This window comes from Pristiophorus japonicus, chromosome 12 (assembly GCF_044704955.1).
Source record: "Pristiophorus japonicus isolate sPriJap1 chromosome 12, sPriJap1.hap1, whole genome shotgun sequence".
NCBI classification, from domain to species: Eukaryota; Metazoa; Chordata; class Chondrichthyes; family Pristiophoridae; genus Pristiophorus; species Pristiophorus japonicus.
This window is the reverse complement of record NC_091988.1, coordinates 150,832,481-150,849,044: the sequence shown is the minus strand read 5'-3', so window position 1 is coordinate 150,849,044 and position 16,564 is coordinate 150,832,481. Positions and strand designations below refer to the sequence as shown.

The following is a 16,564-nucleotide window of genomic DNA, read 5'->3' as shown; positions in this document are numbered from 1 at the left end:
GTTAAACTAAGACCGTGTCCAGGTGGATGAAAAAGAATCCCATGGCACTATTTGAAGAGGAGATGAAGAGTTCTCCCAGTGTCCCGACTAAGTTCCTCCCACAACACATCACAAAGAAAACAGTTTTAACTTGTCATTCATCTCATTTGTTTCTTGTGGGACTTTGCTGTGTGCAACATGGCTGGTGTTTTTTGGTACATAACAGTGACTGCACTTCCAAAAGTAATTGATTGAATGTGAAGCGATGGATGGGCTATCATGAGGATGTGATAAAGTGTTCTATAAATACACCTTTCTGTGGTGAGCTGAATAGTGAATTTTTTCATTGTGACATTTTGAATTTTGGGACACCTCGCTTATTGGACTCTGTTAAATAGAGTTGCTAAACTCTGAAATTTACCTTCTTTATGTTGTAAAGCTGGTTAGAGCACTTAATTTCTTCATCTGTAATGTCTTTCTCAGCAGCAGCTGCATCATGGTTCCCTCGCTCAGTCATTCTGTTCCTAGATTGTGCCTGAAATGACAGGTTTAAAGACTCAGTGCCCTCCCCAGCTACTGTTTATGATCTTCAGCACTGATAATGTGTGCTTAATGAGAATTTTTCCTCCCTTGTAAATCCTTTAGCCAGCGCTCGATTTATTGACAGATGTCTGCTTTCCCCCTTTTAAAATTACTTCATAAATCTCCTTGGAGAAAAAGGGCCAGTGTTCAGCAGTGAAGAAAGACATTCATGGAAGATTGCCTTCATTTCTGTTTCCACGGCACTGGACCTGATCCTGAGTCCTGGGGTCTGCTTTGCATTCTGTTACTTTCATTAATGGGGCTTTGTGCACCTTCACAGATTGACTTGTTCACAGCTTTGTTCTCCAGCATACAGTAAATTCTCCTGAGGACCCAATCAAACTGTCATCGATACAACAATATGACGAGTGTTTGAGTGCTGGGATCCACATTAACACAGTTCAAATGCTGATTAAAAGTAGCAAGGGGAGTATTCTGTACATATCAGCTTTCAAGATACATTTTGATACCTGATTAAAGAGTAATTAATTCTCCAACTTAACACTTTAATAACTAATGTAGTTTTTTTTGTACTGTATTGTTTGAAAATCAGTGGCAGTAAAGAAGAATGAATGGTTGTTAATTACATAGAATTACATAGAATATACAGCACGGAACTAGGCCATTCGGCTCAACTACTCTGTGCTGACTCCACACGAGACTCCTCCCATTCCATCTACCTTAGCTCAGCTTTTCGGCATATCTTTCTGTTCCCTTTTCTCGCATGTACTTGTCGAGTTTCCTTTTGAAAGCATCAAAGCTATTTACCTCAACCACTTCCTGTGGTAGCAAGTTCCACACTCTAACCATTCTGAGTAAATAAATTTCTCCTTATTTCCCCTATTGGATTTATTAGTAACAATCTTGTATTCATGGCCCCTAGTTTGGGATTCTCAAGTGGAAATATTCTCTGCACATCTACCCTGTCCAAACCATTCAGAATTTTAAAGACCTCTATCAGGTCTCCTCTAAGTCTTCTCTTTCCAAAAGAAAAAACCCCAATCAATTTAATTTTTCTAGCTGTAGTCTCTCAGTTCTAGTACAGGTTGAACCTCCCTTATCCGGCACCCTCGGGACCTGGCCTGTCTCGAATGAGGGATTTTGCCGGATGAGGGGAAGTCACGTGTTTGGGTGGATTGCGCCTTTAAGCGCTGTTGCTGGGGTAAGTGTGTGTGTGCGTCGATTGGCTGGACCGACTGTCAATCAGTCAGTCAGCCAATCAGTGTGCAGGGGGCTGAGAAGAGCCGGCGGGCCCCAAAGAGTTGGCGAGCCCCGAAGAGCCAGCAGGCCCTGAAGATTTGGCCCGAGCCCCCGGAGGGAGCGCTGTGGGGAGGAGCGGCTGGCCCGAGGACTGTGGCTGCAGGAGTTCCAACAGGGCGAGGAGGAGGAGGCAGCCGATTGAGATTATATTGGTGGGTAGGATTTTGATGGATCGCGTTCAGTGCAGGCGCCACCTGACGGCCGGGAATGGTCCTGGACGAGGGGTGGTGCCGGATAAAGGAGCCTCGGATAAGAGAGGTTCAACCTGTACCATCCTTGTAAATCTTTTTTGCACTTTCTCCTGTGCTTCTATATCCTTTGTATAGTATAGATACCAGAACTGTGCACAATACTCTAAGTGCAGCCTGAAGATTAACGTAACATTACTACTTTTGAATTCTATTCTGCAACAAATAAATCCCAGTGCTTTGTTAACATTTTTTATGGCTTTGCTGACCTGCGATGCTACTTTTAATGTTTTGTTCACCTGTTGCTCGAGATCCCTTTGCTCTTCTACCCCATTCAGTTTCTTATTTCCAAGATGTAGGTGATGTTTCTATTTTTCTTTTCCAAAGTGTATCAGCTCACATTTATCTATGTTAAAGTTCATTTGCCATGTAATTCTCCAGTTTGCAAGCTGTCTGATGTCTTCTTGAACTTATGTTGCATTCTTCCTCAGTATTAACTATACCCCCAATTTGGTATCATCAGCAAATTTCAATGTTGAGTTACTTATTCCTAAGTACAAAACATTAAGATAAATTATGAATAACAGTGTTCCCAGCACTGATCCTTGTGGAATACCACTTTCTATCTTTCTCCCCCCACCCCCCATCTGAATAACTATCCTTTACTCCTGGTCTCTGCTTTTTATTTTTTAGCCAATTTTCTTTTCTGCCAGCTATTTTTCCCCCGACTCCACCTGCCGTAACCTTATCAAACGCCTTTTGAAAATACAAGTATATGACATCTACTGCATTACCCTTGCCTATTCTTTCCGTTACCTCAATCAGGTAACTTAAGCATGTCTTAGCCTTTCGGAATCCATGCTGACTTTTAAAAAATACTTAATGTCTCTAGATGCTCTTCTATCAGATTCCAATATCTTTCTTATCACTGATATTAAGCGGACTGGTCTGTACTTACCAGACTTTGTTCTGTCTACCTCTTTGTATATAGGAACAACATTGCTGTCTGTCAATCCTCTGGCACTCAACTCTCTTCTATGGAAAGTTGGGCCGCGATTTTGCTGTACGTGGCGGGATCGATGCAGCCAGGGTTGGTGGCGTGTGGTGAGCCCACTCACTCTCCCGAATCATCCTATGATCAGGCTTGTTAAGCCGAGGAAGTTGGTCTGTTGATGTCATTTGATGATGCGTCATCAGCCGGCTTCCTTAAAGGGACCATGCTCACAATGGTTTTGACAGTTCTTCTGTCAGTGTTCTGCAGCATTGAGGTCTGCAAGCACTGACAAGCACTGCACAGAGATGCACGGCTGCATCCAGTCACTCCCTCGACTCCCTCCAGATGCTTATGGAGGGAGTCACAAAATGCAGGGAGATCCTCTTCCCGTCCAATGGGTGGAAGAGACCTCCCCAGGACACCAACGCAGCCAGGTTGCACATTGCACAGGAGGGCACATGCAGGGATGTCATCAGGAGGACTGGACTGCAGTGGCGCAAACCATTCAATTATCTCAGTAGATCACGAAATGTTACTGCAAAGCCACACTCAACTTCATTGTGCTGTGCCTCTCATCACATCCCCATCACTCTGCCTTCCCTACTCTACCCTTACACATCCTTACTCACACCAACTTACCTTGCACCTCCACCCATCCCTCTATCTACATTATCAGTTCCCCATTTCACTAGCCACCCCTCACACTCGCCCTCATCCTTGTGCAATCATATCAACTAATGCACAAGAGTAGGCACTTGGGATCTTTAGCCAATGTTCCTATATAGCTAATGTTGATGTGTTGTCAAACATCTAAAATCTTTATTTTCAGCACTTTGTATTCTTAGACAGATCTGTAGGCACCTTTGAAAGGGGTTTGATGAATGGTGAGACATAAGGGTACACCCCACAATGGTGATGAGTGTGAAAGGAATGAGTTGGACATTGCAGGGATGCTTTATGGAACTGGTGAGGGCTGGTGCCAACCTGGCGTATCATGTGGCAGTCAGGGTGCACAGCATGAAGTGAATTAAATGTGGCCATGGTGAGGCCATCACTGGCTTCCCGGGCAGCAATGTGGTCGGGTGCTGATGCCCTGTGTATTGTGCAGCATCAGGTGTTTGCAGAAAAGGTTGGTGTTTGTGGTGATGCTGATGTGTTTAGTGATGTTGATGTTGCGGCTAATCATGGTGGGATTCTAAGGATCAAGGTGAGATATTCTCAAGGGCACCGATGCTGCTGGAATAGATGGCAGGTGAAGTTGAGATGACAGAGGCGCCCTGTCAATGGTGAGAGAGATTGCTCCAAGGAGGTGACAGTGAATGGAGAGTTCACTGCAAACATTTCCAAAGTGCATACAGCTCAAAAGTCTCTTCCAAAACATGAAGGCTTCAGCTTCTGACATTGGAAAGTGAACAGCTGTGAAATGGTAATTTTTATACCACTTCTGCAGCTGTCAACTAGCCAAAGCAATAGTCACTGAGAACCCGACACACTTACCTGCCGTGTTCTCTGAGGCACGGCAAACCAGTCAAAAGGTTGGTAAAATTGTAAGTTGCTGCTTTTAACCCTCTTAACTAGCATTTAAGTACTTTTTAATGATAATTACCTGTCCCGCTGCTTGCTGTCAGATCTGAAATCCGAATGCAGATCCGACAGGTCAAATATTCACACAGAGGTGGTTTTGGAGTGGGATCCTGACTCGATGTCAATCATGGCCATTTTGACAGCAGCCCGCCTCCAAACCTGCACTCGCAGGGCTGGGAAGATTCTGGCCTTGGTGTATATCATCTAATGCCTCTGCTATCTCCTCCCTAGTTTTCTTCAGTATGTGTGGATGCATACCAGTGCTCCCTTTAAGCTGCAAGAGCGTGGGGCCATTCAGCACTGTGGAGTTCCCGCACAACCCTTGAGCTGGCATTTACATGGAAAAAAAACGCACGTGCGATATTTTGAATGGGCCATGTAGCCCATTAAAGGGCCTGCACGGCACAAAGAAATTACAGGGAACATTGGTGCATACCTTCTGGTACTTGGGATTTTACCCTCTTTTAGTTATTCCAATTTGTCAATTATTTTCTCCCTTTCTATCCCAACTGTATTAATCTTTTTAAGTTTGCCCTCTGGTGAAGATTCTATTTCGTTATCTTCTTCAGTAAAAACTGAGGTGAAGTAGATATTCAATACTGCTGCCATTTCTCCGTTGTAACCTGCGCGGTTATCTTGCTCATCATTTAGTGGCCCTATCCCTACTTTAATTTTCCTCTTGTTATTTATTAGTCTATAGAACACTTTATTATTTCTTTTTAGATTCCTTGACAATTTGATTTTGTAATTTCTCTTTGCTGTGGTTGTCTTAACTTTTCTCATAAGTTCTTCGTATTCCCTTTTGTCCTCTCCTTTAGTATCCAAGTACTTCTCATATGTCTTTCTCTTTAGATTCAATTCTTAGTTTAATTCTTTATCCATCCACCATGCCCCATAATTAGCTTGCTTGTTTTTGGCTTTTTGTGGAACACATTTCTCTTGAACTCTATTGAGTTTAAAGATTTCCCACTTTTTTTCTGTCTTTGTTTTTCAAGATGTTCTCCCAGTTTGCGTTCTTTAGTTCCACCCTCATTTCCTCATAATTTGTTCATTTCCAATCTATTACCTGAGACTTTGTCCTACTTATGTTACTCTTGATCCCAATTTTGAACCTTACTATGTTCTGATCACTATTACTAACATGCTCTCCTATTCTTACACCTCTTTTCTTTTCTGTTCTGGTTCATTGCCCATTATAAGATCTAGCAGTGATTATTTTATTGTTTGAATTCTTACGCACTGAGTGAAAAAGGAGTCCTATATACACGGTAAAAACACAATTCACTTTTCTCCTGTCACTATTTCTTCCTGCCAGTTTATTTTGGGATAGTTGAAATCTCCCATGATTATTATTCTATTTCTGCTGCACACATCATAGATTTGCCTATATATTTCTTCCTCAAATTCCCTTCCACTATTAGGTGGTCTATAGTATAACCCTATTCGGGTTATGGATTTCTTATCTTTTAACTCGATCATATGGATTCTGTATCTATTTTACTGCTAATTACATCTTTTTTTTCTAGTGCCATTAAGTTACCTTTAACTAGTACAGTTACTTCACCTAGCCTCCCTCCTTCCCTTTCCTTCCTAAATGTGTTGTATCAGGCAACATTTAGTTCCCAATTCTGTTCTCGATGTAGCAATGTTTTAGTATACCCACTATATCAGGATCCTCAACAAATGATTGCCTCCAGTTCCATTTTGTTTTGAATACTACACACATTGTTGTACCAACAGTTTAAATTATTTGTATTTATTATTCTTTTCTCTTTTTTGTGTGGTTATTTTACCCTTTCATACCGTCAAACCTAGTGCATCTTTTTTTAAAAATGTGTGGGGCAGATTCTGTGGTGTTGTGCAGTTCGAAAGCAAGCATGCATTGAGTGCAACGGGATCACAGGAACAGAGAAAGCAAGTCTCCCACCTTATCTTCTGCATGTTTTTTGCTGGGGTGCTTGTGCCCATTTTGTACCTTAGCCTCATTAAGGGCTCAAGTTTCGGCCTGAGTTGCTCCTATTTTTTTGGAGCAATTAGTTTAGAATGGAGTATCTTAGAAATTGCAATTCTCGGCATTTAGTTTACTCCAGTTCTAGTGAGTTAGAACAGTTTCATTTTAGAACAGATTTTTTTTTCAAAAGGGGCGTGTCTGGCCACTTACGCCTGTTTTGCAAGTTTAGGCAGCAAAAACTTACTCCAAACTTACTTAGAATGGAGTAAGTGTAGATTTTTGTATGCTCAAAAAAAACCTTGCCTACACTTATAAATCAGGCATAGGGAACGAGAGATTCCGCTGGGGGGGAGGGTGGGTGGGAGGAAGGGAAGCTTACAAACATGAAACACATCACTTTTACAAATAAAGAACCATCATCAATAATAAATGATCAATAAATCAACCAATAAATCAATTAAAAAAAATTTAAAAATCAATAATTAAAAAATTAAGTTTCTACTCACCGACTGCAGCACCGGGAGCCCTCCAACAGCATTCTGGAATGCCCCCGCCCCCCCCCCCCCCCGACCCCAGTGTCTCTCTCTCTCTCTCTCTCTCTGTCTGTCAGTGTCTCTCTGTGTTTCTGACAACGAGGGGTGGGGGTAGGAATGGGGGAGGGGAGGGAGAGGAGAGGGAGAGGGGGGGAAAGGAGAGGAAGGGGGCGGGGGGAGAGGAGGGGGGAGAGGAGAGGAAGGAAGGGGGGAGGCTGAACGGGCCTGGCCAACGAGATGCCAGGCGGGCGGGCCCCACCGAGGACGTAGAGGGAGCAGGAGCTGAATGGGGACAGGGGGGGGTGGGGGGGGTGGGGGGGTGCGGAAGCTGAACAGAGTGGGGGAGGGAGCGGCAGGCAGCGGACCTGAATGCGGCGGGCGGGGTGGTAGGAGCAGGAGCTGAAGCTCAAGAGGAGGGAGGCCTGAGTTCGATCTTCGCCGTCCCAGTGAGCCCATTCGGCCAGGGCTAGGGGCAGCGTGTTTCGGGCCCCTCGCACGTAGCCTCGGCGGCCTGGAGCTACTGCACATGCGCGCACACTCCCGGCACTGCGCCAAGGGCCTGGAACATTCCAGCAGCGGGGAGAATACCGAGGTAAATCTTAGGCGCAGTTTTGAGCTCGGAAATCAGGCGTTGCTCGCGGAGCTGCGCCATTTTAGACGCGGCCCGAAACTTGACCCCTATTCCTCCAGATTTAAACGAATACCTTGCCCAGTTTAAATTATAGAATCTTATAGCACAGAAGAAGGCCTTCTATCCAATTAGTCCCTCCCCCCACTTTTTCCCCATAGCTCTCCAAATGTTTCCCCTTCAAGTATTTATCTATTCCCCTTTTGAAAGTTATTGTTGAATATGCTTCCATTACCCTTTCAGACAATACATTCCAGATCATAACAACTAACTGCATAACTCCTACATCACATGTCAAGCACAAGTCACTGAAGGTGAGGGGCACCCACATAAAAATCACCTCCACAGAGATATGTAGCAGAGCACTGAATACGTATAGAGAAATACATTCAGGACCATAGAGAAATGGAATCATTTTACAGTCCTGATACGCCATCAATTCAGTAGTTTCCAACATTTTACGAGCTGGGATCCTAAAATCAAACTATTTTCTCAGAATTGCTGTGGTGCTGGGTGATGGCACAGATCAGATATTTGGATTATTGCAGTTAATAATGGACAGGTTTGTCCCAGACCCTGGTGTTATCGGGCAGGATTTTCCTAGGCTCTGCAGGTATTTATTCCATGGTTCTTTGAAATTTACTGCAGGTTTGCTCATTTTTCCTTTGTGTACCTATTTGGAATGGTAGAAGGGGAAGCTCCATTGGTCAAAGAGCTCTTAAATAGCCTTAGGCATTGTATGGTTTTGCTTTGGCAAAGATTTTAGTGCAGTGTTTTTATTAGACATTCTCTTTATCTTTTGGACACAATTATTCATTTCTGAGACGAGATTTTGGGGCCCAATTTATTTTTACCCTTTACAGTAAGTTAGCTCTTAAATTACCTCAAATACAGTATTTTATGGTTGTGGTGGTACAGATGACAAAAAGCATGCTGTGGGGATCGGCAAGGAACAACAACAATTTACATTTAGGTAGTGACTTTAACATAACAAAACATCCCAAGGCAGGAAAGGTGACCAAACGCTTGTTCAGAGGTGGGTTTTAAGCACAGTTTTAAAAGAGGATAGGGAGATGGTGAAGAAATTCCTGAGCTTAGGGCTTAAACGGCTGAAGGCAAGCCACCAATGGTGGGCAAAGGAAGGGGGATGCAAGAAAGCAAGATTTGGAGGAACACTGAGTTCTCAGAGGGTTATGGGGCTATAGGATGTTACAGAGATAGGGAGGGGCGAGGCCATGAAGATGAGAATTTTAAAATTGAGGCGTTGGTGCGCCGTTAGCCAGTGTAGGTCAGTGAGCATAGGGGTGATGGGTGAATGGGATGGTGCAAGTTAAGATATGGGCGGCAGAGTTTTGGATGAGCTCAAGTTTATGGAGGGTGGAAGATGTATGGCTGGGCAGGAGAGCATTGGAATAGTTGAGTCTGTAGGTAACAACTGTACTGGAATATATCTACAGATCTAGGTACACTTATCTGCCAATTGCTGAGAAAAACTGCCTCCATTTGCTCCAGCTCAACACTTGATGGAAAGTTTTGCCACCTGCAACAAAGACAACTCTGGCCAGCTTGCAGCACAATGATGATACTACCATTGGTTGGAAAGGTCGCCACTGTTGTCAACTGTTATGTCCATGGCTCATTCCTAGCTAGCACTGAAATGTAAGCTAATGTGCTGCTTACCCATACATCAAACAGGTGACTGATATGTTGGCCAGCATGACCTTGACTTACATCTCCTTTCACACTGCATAGCATGACATAGCTGACCAATTTATCCTCACTGTTGTATTTCTCAAAGGTACAGGGTGTCACTGATCGATGCCTGTACCATCCTCAGTGTCAGCAAGTCACATGTTTGTGTTGCAGTAGTTAATGGGTAAAACCCTTGGAAGATGTGAGCGTGGTAAAACTTTCAAATTACGGCTTAAATGTGTGCTCTGTTGAAGTATAGGTATACATAAGATATAATGGAAAAACTGCAGGCTTGTCTGAAGGATTGGCACGAGTTGACATGTGACGTTTTGTGATACAAAATCTTGGGCCACCTACAAGGTACAAGCTACCACTGGAAAGCCTTACCTTGCCAGGTTCATTACCCGGGTTCTGTAGTTGCTGTACGTCGTTGAGCTTGTGTACCACCTCCTATCGGGCAATGTGCCATCTTATGTGGTGGTGCCCTGGAGCACCAAATGGGCAAACACTCCTTGTGCCCATCTCATGCAGCAGTACCTCCACTTTGCTAGCTGTCAAATCGGGACTAAGGGCCGTGGCACGCTCAACGCTGTTGTGTATCTATTCAGATTTGTCTTCCGTTGTTGCTCCCTCTAAAGTCTCTGGAAAGGTTGACAAATATTTAAAAAAACAATTCTTTGCCCTTGAAAGAATTTTTGCCCTTATGCAGCCACTTGTATATTAAGTGCCCACATCCTTTTAAATTTATGCAGCAGTTCATAAACGTTGATTTGTCGCACCAGATGTCCCACCCATGCTTTAATCGAACTCTCTGTACCTGCACCAACGTGCGCAGATTTTATTTAAATGGCCTCACCTTGTGAACTCAGATGAGATGAGGTGAACTGTGCTCGTGAAGTATAAGGGTCCGATCGCCAATAAAACAAGACCACGTAATTGTTCCTTATATTTCTTTATGGTGATGAACATCTGTCTTTAAAATATGTGTAAGCAGTAATAGTGGGGAGAAGGCTTGTGAGGGAACAGTCTTGGCATCCTGGTGCTGGTATGATGAAGTGTAAAAATAGCAATAATCTGGAGAACTCTAATAAGTAAATGTCTTCTGTTCTTAGATATTATCCCACATAACAAACAAAATTTCCAGTAGAAAAATAGACAGTATTGCATGAGGTAAAATCACTGACTGAAAACAGGAATATCTGAGGAAGGAATGATCTGAAGGAATGAATGTTGAAATCTGCTTTTTAATCTTACTATGTGTCTTTTTATCGATATTACAGGATGACTGAGAATGACTGCAGTGATGTTTTAGTACAGGGTATTGATAGTACCAGCTACCTGTCTATCTATCCTCTCACTACTGACTGAGCCTTACACCAAGTTGCTTTCCATGAGGCCTCATGTTTCTATCCGACCTTCTTTCTCAAGGTGGTGGGAGGAGGCAAGGAGCACTGGAGTCATAAAGCCTACAGACTTTTCACATTCAATACCAATGCAAATCTATGATTAGCCAATAGAGGTATAAAATAGACAGCGTGCCTGGTTTTCTATTCATTATGATGGCATTAAATTGTTTTTATGGCACACAGCGCAGTACAAGGTAATTTTAACAACGTCACAAATAAAATTGATAGCAGGATTGTGACTTAAGCCTCATTGGAATGGATGAAACACTATAAATTACAGGACATGTTATATTTTCATTGTGTTTTCAAGTGGGCTCAGTTTTGACAGTGCAGAAATGGCACAATAACATGTTTCTCATATTAATTTAAAAGTGATTAGGTATCTGAAAAACATCTGGAAGATATATATGGAAACAAAAAGTCTATAAAGAACTTGCATTTATATAGCATCTTGGATGACCTCAGGATGTCCCAAAGTACTGACTGGATACTAGACTTATCTGACATGCTCTTGGCATTGGGATCAAGGGAGTTGATTTTCACTTGATTCACCTCGTGTTAATGGGATTGGTAACCTTACCATCCCATTAGCCCCAGCGATATAGCCGGCTCCATATTGAAAGGGGCCTACCACTGGGCGTCCAAAGTTTCTGCCTGTTTGAGGTGGTAGACATCTTTTAATATGCAAATCGTGGTCCAATGACATTAATATGACCCTGATTGCCAGTTTACGTTGGAAATGGTCGTAGCGTGTGCCATGCAGGCTTCGATCAGTTCTATGGTTGATGGATCAGAATAGGCTCAGCAAAGGTAAATTTGGAATTATTCTGGTGAGCCATGAACGAGCAGGAATAATCCTCCGAGTCCCACATAAATAATCTGGGCTGCTGCTGCCCTGGGAAAGCCCCATCCCTTATCAGGACCTCATGCCCCCGCCCCCCAAATCTACCTTGCTGGTAGCCGGTAGGACTCAATCCGGCGAGCTGCATTGGGATGCTTGTTTGGCTTCCGTCTCTTCGCTTCGAGTGTGTGTGACGGGCTCCATTGGTCAAAAGTCGAAATTAACGCCAAGGTTTTGAATTTGCTGGTTTGCCACAACAGAAGTGAGATCAAATTTGAATAGTTGTCCAAAATACTATGCTGCAATCATATGCAAGAAATTTGTTCCAGTTAAAATATTAGGCAGAGTATCGGCAGACACTTCAGTGCAGTGCTGAGGGAATGCTGCACTGTTGGAGGTGCCGTCTTTCGGATGAGATGTTAAACCGAGGCCCCATCTGCCCTCTCAGGTGGATGTTAAAGATTTCATGGCACTATTTCAAAGAAGAGCAGGGGAATTATCCCCGGTGTCCTGGCCAATATTTATCCCTCAATCAACATGACAAAAACAGATTATCTGGTCATTATCACATTGCTGTTTATGGGACCTTGCTGTGTGCAAATTGGCTGCTACGTTCCTGACATTACAAAAATTACTTCCTTGGCTGTAAAGCACTTTGAGGTGGTCGTGAAAGACGCTATATAAATCCAAGTCTTTCTTTCTTTCTTTAGATGCATGCATAAATATATTTTGACATATCCCACTTACAGTTCTTACACCATAATAATAATTGACTAACAACTGGTAGTTGCAGCAGAGCAACAAGGATCTATTTAAAATATATTTAAATGTAAGCAAAGAGCAGTTGTTAGTCATAGACACATCCAAATTCTGGCACTCTGGGAGGGTGCCATGTAGCTTTATTAGTCATTAGTGTGGCGTCAGTATGATAGTAATCTAGGGAAGTTATTTTCCTATTGCGTCCTTACAAACCCTACATTCCTACATTACAACAGTGACTACACTCCAAAAGTACTTCATTGGTTGTAAAGCACTTTGACACGTCTGGTGGTCGTGAAAGGTGTTATATAAATGCAAGTCTTTCTTTTCTTTTTTATTGAGGTCAAATCCTCCTCCCAAATATGGCAAACAATTTTGAGTAACAGCTTTGCGATTCACAGTCATCCAATTATAAGCACCTGACCTGACATAAACTACACTTTAAAAAAAAAAGATTTTTTTTCCCCAAATTTTTCAATTTTAATTAATTTGGCTTGTGGGTGCTGCCTCAGCTAGTTTAGCAGTAAAGGACACCGTCTCTTCAGTATGAAACTGTCTTACAGTTGCTACTCTATAGGACATTTTGGAGTTTCCCCCTGTTTGGCTTTCTTTTGAACACAGAACAGTAGTTATCATTCTTCAGCCTCTGAAACCCAGTCCTGACAGAGTCCAGATCAGCTCTCTTTGCCAAAAAGTTGATTTCCTGTTTGCTGGAGTCATTTATCACAGACACTCCCATCTGTGCTGTTTGCCTTTGACAGAATGACATGTGTCATTTATCATATGAGCTGTAAAAGGCTGTGGGAATGGGAATTGAAATCCTTTTGGAAGTGCTGGGTATGCAGTGCTTGATCATTAAGATGGTCTTGTCCAAGAAGTGTTGTTTATGTTCACAAATACTGAAAAGGAGAAATTTCCACTGATGGTGCTGACTTCTTTAAGGCAAAATTGAATCAGTTTATTTTTGACATGTACCAAATTTCACAGCAGACTAAAAGCCCCACTTTGGTGAACCATTTTGCTTAAAATAATTTTGCTGTTGGGAATTTCTGACCTGCAGACAGAAGCCCCACTTTTTACCCAAAATGCTGGCAAACCATGCAATGTTTTCAGTTACTCTTTTGAAGAGGTTAAACGCTGCATTCTTCATGCATTAGGCTTTCCCTTTTCAATCTCTTCAAAAATAGTTATTGGGAAGATTGCAGTGTTCCACTGTACTAGGAATCACTGCAGCTATTGACAACGGTTTAACCATTCTAGGATATCGCCATACCGGCTTCTCTACTCCATTCCCCACTACCCTTTTAAGCAAAAGTCCACTTTAAGAACCTCATTTGTGTTTATATACTGATTGTGATTAACCTTGCTGTTAAGAAAATCACAGAGGTACGTCATGCTGCAGAGTAGGACAGCTGCCATTATAGGCACTGCAATACTTTTCATCAGACAGTTTATTAGACAAACATATGTAAAATGAGCAATAAAACAAATATAAAAATTAGCGACATTACTTTAAAAAAAAAAGGAATAATAGAAATGAAAGTGAAAAATGTCTGCTCACAGATAAAATATATTAATAAGCTGTACTGCAATGTGAAACATGTCTGTGTTGAATTTGATTCATGTTTATATGCACACACTTCATAGATTTGGGGCTTTATTTGCTGGCTGCTCTCTGTGTTGTACAATGTAAATTGGTCATTTTAAGTATTCCCGCTGGCACCAATGCACTGGGTACCCACATAAATAACCAGAGTCTCAAGTGAGTTGAGAGAAGGTTAAAAAAAGATATGCGAAAACCATGGTGGAAATGTGTAGAGATGGAAGGGTTAACTCGCTGATTATGACTGTTCAGGCACTAATATAGTCACAAGCATATATAGAGGACAAATAACACTTCGGATAGGTTTGAAATGACATTAAGCATGTTTGCAAGTTGATTGTGGCTACCAACGGTGCTTTAACCTTAAAGGAAACACATTACAATGGAAAATGGGTTCAATTATATTGAAAGAAATAGAAATTATTTCTTGTTTCCACCCGTTTTGGTCAAAATAGCACAATAAAAAACTGATATAAAATATGTATTTGTCGCTGCTGTTCTCTCAGTCCCCACCAGTGGGAAAAAATTCAGTATTATACGCAAGTGAAATTAGCACATCCTACACCACATAAAGCAAAGCGTTACTATGTGCACTGACATTGCAGGAACAGTGGAACACTAAGCTTGAAGTCGCATTGCCGTGAAAACTGCCAGCATTTCTGTTGGTCGACAAATGATAACCAATTTAACCAAATTTAATGTTTTATCCTGTTTTGAATGATTTTGTGTTACCTTTTCCTACACTGTACTAGTAACAAATATATAATAAATAGAAGATTCCATCAGCAATGGTGCATTTTTGGAGGCATTAACCTCTTTAAAATATTTCATTCATGAGCAGGGCCTTTAGAATTTTCTTTCTCCACATGAAACTGAATTTTGGGTGTCTTGTGTATACGAAATAAATCCTGCAATACAGTGTAGCTCAGTATATTGCAAAACCCTTGCTTTTTGTATTTCCTTAAATAATTCTAATTGAGTTTTCCTCAAGTACATTCATGTTAGAAGTGCAGGAGAGATTGGTGCAGTGTAACCTCATCTGTCCAAGGAGCTATTAAAGGATATGCAAATTGTCTAATCTGTAAATTGAGTGTAATCGTACTTCATAATATCTTGCCATGGAGGTTTAAAATTTTTTAATGGTTGTGCAGTGTTGGGGTGATCCACGACAAAGAAATTATTTCAATGTTTTTAAAATACTTTATAAATGCTGAGTGTTCGCGTTCAATTTTTAAAGACTCGTGAAGTGTTGTTGGAGGCAGAGTTATCTCCAGACCAGCCGACATATTCCATTATTTTAAAGATAGAATATTTGTTAACAAAAACAAAAGCTGTTTATAATTTTCAGCCCAGTAAGAATGCTAGACTTGAGGCTGGATGACACAGTGGGTTAGTAAGCAGTCTTTTACCCCCCCCCCCCCCCCCCCCGCCCCCAAGAGCTGACTGAGGGAGGAAAGACTACTTAATATAAATATGCTTCATTATGAAATGAGTTTGAGAAGCCTCAATGCAAAAGCCATCAGGGGTAATTTCAGATTTGGAGCCTGAGGGAGGAGATTATAACCCATGCTAAACAAAATTTGTGGTTGGGACATGTACCCCTCATCCCCTATTGCCCCCGCTCCCATGTCTGAATGCAGTTCCAATGGGCAGCACAAAACTGCCCTCTAGTTGGCACTAATTGCAATCTCACTCAGCAGGCCAGGTTTTTCCTCTCTTCGCTAATGTTAACAAATATAGATAGGAGTTAAAAAGGAATGCAAATGTCAGTAAGAAGTAGCAACAGAGTGAGGAAAAAAAAGTGTGTTACTTGTTTGTGCTTCTTATGGTCATTTAGTGATGCAGTCTGATTAAAAAGAGAGCATTTTACTCCAGGTGAAGGTTTTGAGTTATCAATCTATGTGAAATAGATGAAGGGTACGCAGGGGTTTCTGCCTTGTGAAGACCATTCACATGTATGTTGCAGTGCAAAAGGAATAGAGAGTGGCACAGAAGCACAGGAGGAGAAAGGTGGCCTAGGGTCCCCAATGGGTACTACTCCAGGCAAAAAGTGTACTGCAATAGAGTCAGCTACCTGGCCATGATGGAGGAGCAGAGTGTGAAATAGTTGCGGCTCTCCAGGTCGGTCATCTACCATGTACTATGGCAGTGAAGCTCACCAGTACCCTCAACTTTTATATCACTGGGGTTTTTCATGCAGCCACAAGGGATTGTCACAGAAACTGGCCACTTCCTTTGTTTGGTTTTTGGACATCTGATGCTTTCTTTTCGACACAATGACCAAATACAAGCTATCTTAAAAGTGAATTGTTAATTTAAGTTGTTTGTGGTGTATATGTTTGTTTTGCTGCTGTGCTTGAGCCTTTTGTGACATAAACTTCTCCATGCTGCTTACGTATATGCTCTGCTGCTAAAAGCTTTCCCAGTTGAGGGGCGTCATGGATGAATGGCTACATGGTCAAATGATGGGATGCTTGACATGTAGTCGCCCCAATATCTGCATCAGTGACTAATCCTGATTGATCTACATCAACATCGGGATATCCTTTGCTGATTCATTACTT

The 16,564-nt window shown here is 42.1% G+C and overlaps 1 protein-coding gene across 1 annotated transcript in view; it reads left to right on the top strand.

The window, feature by feature from the left end:
* Window positions 1–16,564, top strand: part of LOC139277013 (teashirt homolog 2) — a 472,086-nt gene that overhangs the window by 115,027 nt on the left and 340,495 nt on the right. The gene's annotated exons all lie outside the window — the stretch shown is intronic.